Genomic DNA, 14,831 nt, shown 5'->3' with positions numbered 1-14,831 from the left:
ATATGAAAACGGAGCACTGCAAACAAATAGATTGAGTGTCCAGCGTTTGAAATGGAAAGTTGGAACTTTTCATCCGGTTTGCAAATCAAATTCTGCGAACGTAGCTCTCATCCGAAGACGAACCTTAAATCTTTCACAAGAAAAATGTTTGCAAATCAGACATTCATAGTTGTAGGATATTATGCTGTCAATTGTCCGGGGTTGTAAAATATGCTTAAGAAAGGTAGATAGTAACAACCGGTTTGTCTACTACCGTCTAGGCTTTTTAGTCAATACGTAATTACACCTTCCTTCCCTTGACTTATGTGGTCTTCAGGATTTTTTAAAGTTTTGTCTGTATAAAGGGTAGGTGGGTGTTACAAGAAGGAGTTCAGATGTTGAACTAACTATCACACATCATTTAGTTTCGGTGGAAAAAATTGGATGCGCAAAGCATGAAAACTTATTTAATATTTATATCCCAGCTAAATTTTGGGAGTGGTAATATCCACCAATTAGTAAAGGCTATATCTATAAAGGCTACTGAGCCAAATAAACAATCAAAATCTAGGATAAACAAACTACCTTCCGCAATATCAGTAGTTTGTTTTTATTAGATTTATTTATACCATTAAATGATTATAAATTTAAAAAAATGAGTTTAAAGCCCGATTTGTTGTATTTATTACCCACAGCCGTAATATGCACTCTGTAACAACATTATTTGGGGAAATATATCAAATACAGCTCAGAAATACCTTTGCTAAATTTTATGGAGGTCGGCTCGGATTTGGATATACCTCCCACATATAACTTCGTCCGACTTACCTTTTATTGTGCATCAAAAGTCTAATATTTGCCCAAGTGGGATGAAATTTGGCACTTACGACCGAATTGAGTCTAGAAGCTAGTTTGTCAAATTTGATGAAGATCGGTTCAGATATAGCTATAGCTCCCATATATATTGTTCATCTGATTTGTTATATTTGTTACCCACAGCCGTAATATGCACTCCGTAACAACGATTTTCAGGGAAATATATGAAATACAGCACAGAAATATCTTTGCCAAATTTGATCAAGATCAGTTTAGATTTGATATAGCTCCCACATATATCAAATGGGAAATACAAGTCCGAATTTAAAAGATACAAATGATTCGGCATATTAAGTCTTTTGAACATTAAATTGTAATTATAATCATAGCGTGTATGATTGAATTCTCCTATAAAAACTTTTAATTGTTATGTGGAGCTCTATTGGGTAACATAAAGTCGGCCCCGCCCGACTTTAAGACTTTCTTTACTGGTTTAATATAATTATTATCGAAGTCATATCATGTACTGTACAGCAATTTTATTTGGTACTAGAAGTATAAAAGCCTCCGTCAAAATTGTTGAAAAAAAACTTTCTTGTTACAGGTGCTCTACTTAATATGCATAGTGGTTTGGGGTATAATATATTCGGTCCGCCCGACTTTTGATCTTTCCTTACTTTTTATATTCTCTGTAATAAATGAAATTGTAAAAAATAGCAATAAAAATACGACCATAGAAGGATAGAGAGTTTTAAAATTTCTATAATAACATGAGTGTTAGAGAATATGTGCGGAATATTGAATTTCTCATGTTCTTATCAATGTTTTTTTTTTAAATAGGTCCATGCTCCCATGGGCTCCACCCTATTTTGAACCATTTATTAAAATGACAAGTTATATAAATTTGCCTATGCTTATTTAAGAGAAATCAGTTTCCTCCCCATTCGTTTGAGAAGTGTATACCATTAACTCTCGAAGATACTAACCAATTTAGTTCAAACTTTGCACATCTCTATATTCCTACCCTGTTGTTCGAGTTGGAGGAAAATCATGCATTTTTTTGTTATTATTAAACAGTTTAACCTCTTGTGGCGCAGGGACCAAAAGTGATTAAAGGAGATACCCCAATCAGTTGACCGCTACAATTCACCTTCGCCCTAGCCCTGGTGTTGGAATGTGCAAAAATCTTTATAGAATGTATTTTTTACCAAAATGAAATGAGAAATCATCTGCTTCAATAAAACAAATTTGTGGTAGATGAAAATGCATTTACAAGATGTAAAAAAGAGTCTCTGATTTGATGGATACTGCCATGGACAAATATATTAAATCAGTTCTACTAAAATTATGTTTTATGTTTATGAATTATTTGTTCTTTTCTCTTTTTTAAATTCTAAACCACGCCATTAAACAATTTAGGACACACACATCCTCACATTTGCTCTGATTGCTTTTATTAATTCAGTGCTCGGTAATTAGGGAAAAAGAAGAGCAATAACTAGATATTTTGCTCAAGCCTTGAAAAGTTAGCAAAAATGCTACCAATTTCAATAGAATTCTACCAACTGCAGCCACGATGGATAAAAGTCTCCTGTTAGACTTTAACTCTTTGGCCAATCAAAAATTATCCTCTAAACGTTGTCAATTATTGTTTCGCTTCAAAAATAATTATTAAAATCAAAAAGAATATGTCGGATTGGAGGAAATGTATCCCCCAATATTTGCTTATCATCAAAAGAGGCACCCTGAATTCACCAGTCCAAATAGAAGAACTGGCACATTTCGCTCCTGTTGCACTTACGTTTTTGAAGATCATTCGTGTAAATGATTTCAATATCGTTTTAGTACATAGCGTTCAAATAGACCTCTAAAGGAGCATGGAATTGTACTAGTACATTTCCGGGCGTACCTAGTTGAAATGGAAATGGGTGTTGTTACGGTGGCTGTGGTGTGCTTTTCTCATTATGAGTGCATGGCAGCGTGTATTAGCATTCTACTTTACAAAATAACAAAAACTAATTTAATTTTTCAATGTTTTCCCATTTAAAGTGCACATTACTGTGAGTTGCCGCATCCCGAATAAGTTGCAAGCAGTCTTGTGACCGCAACATTGTGGAATCGTTCTGCTGCTCTGCAACGGCTCCGAAGTCTCCCTCACCTTGCCGCCTCTTTGTTCCTTAGAATGCGTTCAGCGTGTTTGCAATTGTAATGCTAGTCTCCAACTATGGTTTCATACATATTTAACGGGAAAATGGTCCATTTCAAATTTTGCACTATTGCCTCCACTCACGCCCTCATCACCCCCTCGCCGCTAATTCTTGTTGCTGGTCGGAAGTATTCATGCTGGCGCAACATTGACTGGGAGCCAGCGACATTCCAGACAGCAAAACTAATTTTTGGCATATTCAACATATTGTTGGCATTGCCAATGCTGTCCGGTACCATTGTTGCAGTTGTTGTTGTTGTTGTCGTTGGTGTTGCTTTCAGTCCCTTTTTCTATTCCACTTTTATGTGTTTTGTGAACACTATTCGGCGCTGTTCATTGTTGTTTTCGTTAAGGATGAATAATGAGTCCTGGTTCTGTAGAATGTCCGTGTGCCCTGATGCGAGCTTCCCTTGTCCTGCGGTGACTGGCTACGTAGTCGTTACAACGTTTCTCTAGCATTGAAAAATGAAATTAAAATAATTAATTCAGTGGAAAATGCAAGCAGTTTTTTGTGTGGGTGTATGTGTGTGTGTGTCTTTCTTAGCCATTCATAATGATACGAATTAGGTGGAATTAAGTTTCCGTCAGGGAGGGAGAAAAATTGTCATGTAATTTAATTTTAGGCATTTGTCAGAGCAATACCTTGAGATGTGGAATTCCACTGATCGAGTTACACTAACCAAGAAAGAGCTATATTACAAAATTGTTTAAAAAAATTGCGTTAAATATTTAATTTGAAAATATGTCTTCTAAGACTCGGTAGATGAGAGTAAATTTGCTTTCGTGGGGTATTATTCTTCAAAGACACATTTTATTGGTATCTGTAAAATAAGTAAAGTAGGCGACAACATGATACCCTACTCTAATACAACTGAGATTAAACAATTAAAATAGCAGCTGAGCTCCACCATTTGGAAGGAACTAGCAAAGTTTAAAAAAACTGCATTAAAAATGCAGCCAAAATTTTTGAAATTTCAAATATGACGGGTTATTGTTATATGAGGCTATATGAAAACGTGGAATACTATAGACCATTATCTGCCAAAGAAGGCGATGCCTATAACGAAGTTCAAGTGCAAAGTTTGACATAATTAACCCGTTTAAAAAATACAGCTGTTTATACGAAGATGTGGACCTGCATACACAACCATAGTACGTAATACCCATTACGAATTCCAAACACGAAATTCGAAACAACTCTTGTGAAAAGTGTACCCAAATAATACAAAGAGCGAATATTATAGGGACTATACCTGTACAAAACACTTTGAGGTGCAGTTCAGGCGATGGGAGAACTATAATACAATACCTAAACTTAAACCTACAATGTTATATCCTACATACTGGGAATACAAATTACAAATGTACAAAAAATTTCTGCGAATATAAAACATATTTCCACTGACGGATGGACGAAACCGACATCGAATTTGATGGTTGGTTTCTAAAATGTATATTTTGAGGCGTTACGAATGGAATAACAAACTTAATAGACACTCCATATTATGGTGGAGGAAAACTATCTCTATTGATGACGTAATTTATAATCGGGAGTTATGTAAGAATAAGTGATTTAAGAAGTTGGCGTTCCCTTTTTTCTTCCGACTGGTAGTAGTATGTCCAATAACAAGCAAAAAAGCTGTAAGTTCGGCTGGGCCGAACTTTGAATACCCTCAACCATTTGGAACAAATTCGGCAATTTTTCAAATAATAAAACCCGCTAAAAACTGTGTTAAAATCTTAAAAATACTGAATGAAACCGTTATATTAGGGTCTATACGGCATGGTGGATCTGCATAGCCAACTTTTGTCATAAGCCAATGCCATATACAAATGCGAAACTTAGAAAAAAATTGAATAATGTCGCTAAAATCATCAAAATACCGAATATTGGGAGGTATCATAATATATACGTGCTATACCAAAACGTGGGCCACATGGCCCGTTTTCAATACCAAAAGTCCTGCAGACATAATATACATTTGAGATGAGAAAATTTTATCGATCTACTTTATTTCGTTCGGAGTTTATGGTGAATTTTTAAAGTAAATATATTTATGTGTGGATATGTGAACATGGAAATTTCTTTTTAAGGCTTTTGGATTTAAATAATAACAACACTTGGCATTGGGTATTTTAAAATCGAGGTTATACGGCTTTCCATTTGAAATACGACGAAATTTCGTCCGTAATCATTAAAAGCTTAATATATCGATTTAGAAATGTCCGTCTGTTGAAATCACGATTGAACTTGCACTATTAAATGTAATGGTATTGAAATTATTGTGTAGGTACGTCCCTTGTATAACAAAAGATAAATGTCAAAGCATAGGAATTAGCTTTTATTGTCTCCTAAATATTAACCAAGCATCACCAAAAATTAATAGACTTCATTTCAATCAAAGCTAAGACCTGTAACGTGACTTCAAGTTTAGATGGACGGACACACATCAAGTTCCACACGGCTCTTCGATATACGAAGTTTTACACATATAACCTATTGCGACCAATATTTCGATATACTACAAGTATATGGGTCACAAGCAATACATAAAACTGCCCTATATATCACAATGTTCCACGGTCTTCGTCTTATATATGTGTATCATATATTTATGTAGCACTAAATTTGATACAATTTGGTATTATGCGATTAATAGGAAATTATATATATTTACTAGCTGAACCCGGTGCGCTTCGTTTTTTTATTCCTTCAAATTTTTATATACAAATATTACGTCAAGCGATTACAATATAATTAGACAAAAATATTTTTGTACCGAATTCCGTCACGTACTCCAATTTTCAATGGGACCTGTCATATATATCGTGTTTGGTGCATAAGATACATTAAATCGGGCGAAAAATATATTTGAGCTATATCCAAATCTGAACCGATTTCAATATAATTTGACAAATAAATGTTTAGACCAAATTCAATCACCACCAAATTCAAATTTCATTGAAATTTGACATACACAGCAAGTTATGGGACCTATATCCAAATCTGTGCCGTGTTTGATGCGTCAAGTACATGAAATCGGCCGGCAATAAATATGGGATTAACCGATTCCAATATAATATGGCAACTATTTTTTTAGGGAAATTTCATAACACATTACAAATTTTATTTAAATTGGGGATACATGACGTGTTGGATGCTGAAAATACATGAAATCGGCCGCAAATATATATGGGAGCTATATCCAAATCTGAACCGATTTTAATATAATTTAGCAAATTTATTATTGCTGCAAATTCAATTACGCATTCCAAATTTGCAGAGGGTATCTGTAATTGATCAATAGATATGTGCGTATAATATCAAAATTTTTGGGAGGTGCCTCCGATTCTGATGCTATATCTCCAGTTCCAAGTCGAATTTCAAACAATAAAACATACAAACATTTTCCTAGTTTCTAGATATAGATATATTGGAATCTCGACTACCTTGTGGTACATTTATACTTTGATATAACTTCGGTTTAGATTAATAGTTATTCGTATTTCTTCTCATTTATTAATGTCTATATCTTCTTCTTCTATATACATAAAAATCAATTGTTGTTCGTTGGTAATGGAATCAGTTGAGAACGGATGGACCGATTTGCATAATTTTAGGTTAGGTTTTTAAAGAAAAAAATATCGACCACGGCTACTTTTACACCCACTATTCCGATTTATCTAAAATCCTTATATTTGCCAAATAATGGAGAAATCGGTTTGAAAATTATTACACGAGATAATGTTGACTTTCCCTCCAACCCTAAGTATTTATTGGGGGCTGAGGAACTGACCACGCCTACTTTTTAATCTATATATATATATATATATATATATATATATATATATATATATATATATATATATATATATATATATATATATGCACCAATTGTTGTTCGTTGGTAATAGAACCAGTTGAGAACGGCTGGAACGATTTGGATATTATTCCTTTTTAATGTTCGTTAGGTTTTTATACAAAAAGTTAGGTTTTTATACAAAAAAAATGTGGCCATCCCAAATTTTACGCCCATTTTGCGATTAACGTAAAATCTTAATATTTGGCGAGATCATGAAGATATTTGTTCCACAGTAAGTATGAAAAAATTGACTGTTCTATTTTGATATGCAATTTTGTGTAGAATTGTTTCAGAATGCCTTTTGGAATTGAAAATTCTTATTGAAAAAAAAAAAAAAAAAAAAAAAAAACACAAAAAAACAAGAAATTTAACACATTTTCTATACATACCGTTATATGATTGCCATACCAAATTGTCAATTTTGTTAGATATGGAAATAATCAATCAAAAGAGAACTCAAAATTTATTGGGACTTCAATCAGTGAAATACCGAATATGAAGAGGCCCTATAATATGAGTACTATACAAAATGATGGAGAGCATTGAAAATATATTAAGAAAGGATTCATATACTCGGGAAATTCTTCAGAACCCTTTAAAGAAATCTTAAATCATAGGTAACATTGTCAAAGACCTAAAATGGTAAAGACTAGACAAAATGCATTTTGAGCAAAAGGTTTGTGTCTTCAATACATATAGTAGCAGCTCATGGCAGAGACATGTTAATATAAAAACCACAATTACAGAAACGGATAACAAATAAAAAGTTGAAAAATTTCAAAAATTCTATTCGATAGACCTTTCCGAAAATTTGCATGTTGTCTTAATGGTTTAAATCAGTTAACATTGGTGACTATGTTGTTATGATATCATAACAACAGAGGTATTTTCACAGGGTTACCATATTTCGACTCTGTCTTGTCCTATCTTTACATTTCTATGTCTTTGACATTGTACGGGGACTATGCGCTATCGTCAGTAATTACACTGCGCCGCAGACAATCTTGGGGTTGGGAAATTTTTCGGTTGGTAAATAAAAATCCGAAAAAGTCCATTTTATATAGCTTAACCATACACAAATATTTTGCTCTATACTCCGCCAAAGTTACGATAGAGTTATTTGAATTTCATACAGTCCTATGGGCCACATGAAGAATCATCTGTACAGGTCGGTCTACATGATATTGCCCCTTTCAAATTCCTCAAATGTTGGTAATTTGAGATTTTAGAGAGAACACTACATTCTTTCAAATAATTATATGTATAGGACCATGATTTGGTATAACATTTATATGAAGGTATCCGCTGATTTCAGTTATTACCCTTATTTGCCCTTATTAGGCATCTTGGCTTCTAACAAGGTGGAAGACCTCTTCGCGGAAATTTTTCAATGTCAATGTTTCGGAGTAGCGCTCATAAAAAGTGCCTCCTGATTTTACCTATTTTGAGGTTTTTGGTTATATTTTCGAATCGATTTAGCTTAAAATGTGTGTTTAGGCTACTTTGGGGGTAGAGAACCATCTTACATTGGGCTATTATAAACAGTTGATATATACTTTTTAATATATATATATGCTATATTATTTAGGTTTTTATCTCTCAAATTAAAACCTCTGGCTGAAAATAGGATCAGGTTTTTTGAAGCACGTATTTATTTCTATTTAATCGAATCATCACTTATAATAAAAATTGTGCCACTTATGTGAGCCAGATTTGTGAATTAGTATGCTTTAAAAACTACTCACCGGCAACTACGGGCCGAAAACGCGGGCCGGACCAGCAAGTATTTAAGTTAATATCACTTAGTGGCAAATAATTGCAGCTAAACTTTATACATTTCGCATTGGAAGAAACGTCAAACCGTCAAATAGAGCCCAGAGGTCAATAGGTGCAATGTTTAAATATGATCTACCAACGACTACGTGTTTATTAATTTTCTGTTACATTTTCGTTGTAAATTAATTATAATGGCACGTTGCGAATGTTTTGATTACAACTTAAATTTCTGATAAATACCTTATTATATTATCTACAAAAAAAAAAACTATTTCTATAAATTCATTGTAGCTCCCTATTATCGACAAAAATAGAAAACTCAAAAAAAAAATGTTACAGTCAACCTCTCACTTTTGGATTTTCGTCTACTATGACAATACTGTGTGTTGTGGGTATATGATCAGGGTATTAAAATCAAATGCTTTCTTAACTCAAAACATAAATATATAGCAGTGTTTATCTAAATATGTGTTTTGCATAGTTGTAAAGACCTAGTTATTAGAATGAAAATGATTGCACGTTGGATTGCAGATTTCGATTCAAGTCTTCAAGAAATGCACGAAATGTAATTGAGATTACAAACTTGAATAAAAACACCGATAAACCATGCAAGACATAGCGAAAACATTAAAACCACTTCGCCGAGCAAATACAAATGAATGCCACTGCATTTGGACGGTAGAGCTAGCACCAGCAACAGTGCCAATCTCAGACAGTGTGCATATCCATGATATTAGGAGCAGGAACTAGCTAGCAACTCCAGCCAACTACAATGGAAGCATTAAGACAACGCTCCACAGACACTCGCTTACACTCGTAAATACATATACCACTAAACACACATACACCCTCACACACACACACACCGGAAATGAAGGAAATAACCAAAAAACAAAACAAAAAATGAAAGGGAAGATTGAACACAGCGGAACTAAACCAAACGAATTTGGCTCAATGGAAAAAGAAAGCAACACCAAGATTTCAGAGCATATTTATGTAGACACTAGAGTAAATGGTCCAGTTAAGTATTTTTCTTCTTCTTCTTCAGAACAAACAACAACGAAATGTTCCCGGAGTAAAACATAAGAAACCAAAACAGCCAGCAAGGAACCGCATCGTATCAACGCAGAATTATATATTCTGCATAGCACCCAGCACACAAGGAGAAAAAGACGAAGATGCGCTGTGCCATGCTTAAAGAAGTAAAAGTGCAAAGAGTCTTTGTTGCGTCCATGCCACAGCCAAGGATTCCAACGATATGCCAGCACGGCACTGGTGAATTTGCCATGTTCCAGCAACACAAAGACAGATAGATCCACTTCACTATTCAGCATAAAGACGCAGAATATATGGCCAGCATTATGGACAAGCCAACAATACCAACACCAAACGAAACACCGGGGCAGCCACAAGAAATCGACCATGGCCACAAGCCCTGGGTGGCCGATGCAATAGCAAGTACGCACCAACATGCGGAGCATTAACGGGTGTGCGATGAAACTTTAAGTAGAACTGTTGTGTAGTCCTGTTGAGATATTAAATTTTGTGAAATTTGCCAAAAGTTTTGTCTCTGAAATATCTCCTCTGAAAGCTGTTTATAAAAGCATTTGCATGCATCCATCAAAAAGGTGCTCAGCTGGCCAATTTGTAACATGGACCAAAAGATGGGAATTAAGTTTTCTCATATCCTCAGTCTAAGGGCTATATCATTTGAGAGGATGCTGAAAATATGTCTATGGAATCTCAAGCTATATGTTGAAACAAAGTCGATCCATTTGATGATATTTTGTGTCTATATAGCCGTGACCGCCAATGTATTTAGCTGGATGAAAATACCCACTTCAAACTTTTATGTGGAAAGTAATTTATGTAATTATACTAGCGGAGTTCGAACTTGACTACGCTTAAATGTTTATATCTTTCACCTTAGCATGTATTTTTACCCCAATTTTCGGGATTTTGAACATCATCGAAAAACCAGTAAGGAAAAGTCAGGCGTGTTCGGCTATATGACACCCTACACCACTATGCATATTTAGTGGAGATCCCGTATCAAAAGAATTTACTTGAAGTAGATCATACCACCTATCAACATTTGGCTTTAGAGCATTTATAGTTTGGTTTCAGAGGTATTTCAATTTTGAATCGATTTTTACAAAATTTGACGGAGAAATTGGGTGAGATCATTTCTGAGTCACTCCAGCGATAGCTCATTTTATTGCTTATAAGCGCACAAAAGCATTTTGGTGAGTATTTTCCAGAAAAAAATAGTTATTCGCGACAGAATTCAAGCGTGATAGCGTGATTTCTTTATATTTGGCTGGAAAACCACAAGTGACTATCGTTAGAGTACTCCAGCATTTAAATGTGAATAAATCTTTTGTGTCTCCTATCATCGCTCGTTACCGTGATACTGGTAGCGTAGCCCGACGTCAAGGAAGTGAATGGAAAAATACAACAAAATCAGCAGAAATGGTTCGAAAAGTAAAGAAGCGACTTGATCGAAACCTGCGTCGCAGTGGCCGAAAAATGGCTTGTTAGCTGAACATATTATAATATTCCATTCAGCAAATATTGAAAAATGAGCTCGGGGTAAAGCCATTGAAATTTCAAAAGTTTCAAAAAGTGGAAGAACTTACACCGCAGTAGAAAGATAATAGACTCAAAAGAACTAAAGAGTTGCTTCGCTTGGCCGAAACTTGTGAACTGCCGAATTTGGTTTTCTCCGATGAGAAAACATTCGTTGTCCAGCAGTTTGTAAACAAACAAAATGATCGTGTTTACTTGCCAAAGAGGTCAGCTAAAAATGTGCACCTTCGGTTGGCCACCAAACCATACACTCAAGCACCGGCCATGGTGATGGTTTTATGTGCCGCCATAACAGCCTTGGGTGTATAAAAACCTTGGACATTGAGGGTGTATAAAGACCTCGGACATTCCAACAGGACTCAGCACGCGCCACCCAACAATGGTTACCAAATGAAGTTCCTCGCTTCAATTCCAGCGCACGGTGGCCACCAACATCTCCGGATACCAATCCGTTAGACTATTGTGTCTGTGGTGTTTTGGAAAGCAAGGTTGGCACTAAAAAATACCAAAGTGTCGATCACCTCAAGCAAGCGCTTCGCCGGGAATGGACCAAAATACTGCAGAGCAACATTCGGGCAGCGTGTATCGGTTTCATTGGTCGCTTGAAGGCCATAATTCGTGCCATATGTGGCCAATTCGAACATATCTAAACTCATTCCAGAATAAGATGTTATTTCCGACATTTCTTGCTTTCGTTTAATAAAATTAAAAAAAATAAAAAAAAAAAATATAATAATTATGGTCTTTGTCTTTGTGGCAGTTTTTTATCTCTCCCTGTATATCTCTCATATATATCTTCGTCCGATTTCAATTTTATTGTGCACCAAATGTGTAATATTAGTCCAAATATGATGTGTACAAGTACTTCAAATTTGATAAAAATCCGTTCAGATATAGCTATAGCTCCCACATATATGTTTCATTCTATTTGACGTTTAAGTCCCTTGCATTCTTAATATGCACTCCATAAGAATGATATTTGACTTTTGTTGCCCGAATTTACTAAATTTTGGCACTTCCGATTTCAGCCTGGAAGTAAGTACTTCAAATTTAATGAAAATCTATGAGCAAAGCCAAAGAATTGAATTAAACTATAATTCTTTTGGCATTTCTAAATCGTACAACCGCACTTGTAAACATTTTCATCTCTCTCCAATTGTTCCTCTTCTATTGAGCTTACGATCTCACATAGGTAAAAAAGTTTCTCCTTTGGAGAATATTCCCATAGGAAAGGCAAGAGAACTGATAAGGATTGGTGGCTCTTTCCAAAACCATGGTATTCCCTGATTTGCTCATGTTAAACATTAAAATCTTTCTCCACAAATAATAATAATAATAATTAAGCCTATCTATTTTGCAACAACACAATAATTGTTTTCATTAACTCACAGTTGAGAGTATTGAAAGTTCGGCCCGGCCAACCTTAACATTTTATACCCTGAGCTACATCAAAACCATTTCGGGGCATTTGGAGTCGATCTAGGGTTGCCCGTCTTTCATCTTGCTGGTGCGCACGACAACTCTCGAAGGGAGTATCCGATTTGATCCAAACTTGATACATCGTAATATTACTGTCAAATTTAGATCGAGTTCAGAGATGGGCAATATCGGTCCATTTCTTCTGGTACCTCCTCCACAAAAGATGAACATATTCACTGAAATGCTCATAAAAACCCTAAATGAGCAGCCGATTATTTTCATATTTGTTAAATTCCAATATTTCTATCAACACAAAACTAGGAGTGAAGATGGAATATGTCGTATCACTTCCTCTTGTATATCTCCCACAACGGATCAAAATGGTGAATAACTATATCTCTTATAAAATGCGACACAAGCATAAGAAATAAATAATATTTTCATTAACACAAGATCTGTTGCGAAGATGATGGATATCGGTCCAATCCTTCTGGTACCTTCCACAAAAAGAGTCAAAATTTTGGATAACCGAAATAAGCGTCCGATTATTTTCATATTTCACACATCCCAATATTTTTATCGATCAACTTAAATTGTCATATCAAACCCATTTCAACATTGTTCAAAAAATTGTTCATATCATATGCTACGATGTGCGTGATTGTAAAAATGTCAAAGAATAAAGACTTACAATTTGCATATTGCATTAGTGGTTTAAAACAGTTAACATTGGAAACTATGTTATTATGATATCATAACAACAGAAGTATTTTCACAGGGTTGCCATATTGTAACTCTGTCTTGGCCTATCTTCTATATCTTTCATTTATAGTCCACTTTTGTTATACTCTACACCACATAGTGGTAAGGGTATTATGTCTTTGTGCATTTGTTTGTAACATGGAGAAGGAAGCGAGATAGACCCATAGTTACTTTTGAAGATCTCCATAGAATCGCTTCTGAGTTGATTTATGCATGGCAGTCCGTCTGTCCGTCCGTCCGTCTGTCCATGTATTCTTGTGAACAAAATGCAGGTCGCATTTATTAACCGATTGAGATGAAATTTTGCACAAACCATTTGTTTGGCCCAAGGACAAACCCTACTGAAATTGGAGATAATCGGTAAAAATTTAGATATAGCTCCCATTTTTATCTTCGTCCGATTTGCATTTTATTGTGCACCAAACGTGTAATATCAGCCCGAATATTATGGAATTTTGCACATAAAACCAAATTAGACCTGAAAATAATTATGCCAAATTTTATCGAAATCGGTTCAGATATAGCTATAGCTCCCATATATATTGTCCATCCGATTTGTTATTTTTGTGCTCCGCAGCCGTAATATGCACTCTGTAACAACAATATTTGGGGAAATATATCAAATGCAGCTCATAAATACCTTTGCTAAATTTTATCGAGATCGGTTCAGATTTGGATATAGCTCACATATATATCTTTATCTGATTTCAGATTAATTTTGCACCAAATGGGCAATACAAGTCCGAATTTAAAAGATACAAATGCTTAAATTTCAATTTATTCCATTTGTAACATCTCCAAATATTCATAATAAGCATGAATTCTAAGTCGATTTAATCATTTTCCTCTGTCTATCAAGTTGTTATTTTGAAGGTTTAATAGCATTCTCCAAACTACATCGGTCAACGTTTTCGTATACCCCCCAGGTAACAACATCCTCTGATATTTTGTTTTTAGACGATTTTTGCAACCTTGTCGGCATACGACCAAGTTTTTTGATAGCCCCCATATAATCGTGCAGAAACGGAGCAGACACTTTTCTATGTTTATGGCAGCTTTTAACAGCATTTTCCAACAGATTTCGCTAATTTTTTGCCGTTTGCCAGATCTAGTACAACTGTCAACTGTTCTTAACTATTTGGACAGTAAATTAAGTTTTGTATAATCTCCAGGCTTAGAAACAGATTCCAAGACCAGGATTATTTCTGCCAAAACATTCTCAGGACAATCTCAATTGCGCAACTCTTTCATGCGTTTTTTCTTCATTTAGGGCTTCGAATTGACGATCTAGTTCTTTTCATCGCTTCTAAGGATTATCTGTATCAACCTGCAGTGATATTTCCGGCTCAAAAACCCCTATTGAATCACCAATTAAGGTTTCTAAGTTTAAGCACATTTAATACAGAATTCATTTTTATCTC

This window comes from Musca domestica, unplaced genomic scaffold, assembly GCF_030504385.1.
Source record: "Musca domestica strain aabys unplaced genomic scaffold, Musca_domestica.polishedcontigs.V.1.1 43, whole genome shotgun sequence".
NCBI lineage: Eukaryota > Metazoa > Arthropoda > Insecta > Diptera > Muscidae > Musca > Musca domestica.
The sequence above is the reverse complement of the archived record's forward strand: the minus strand, read 5'-3'. Positions refer to the sequence as shown.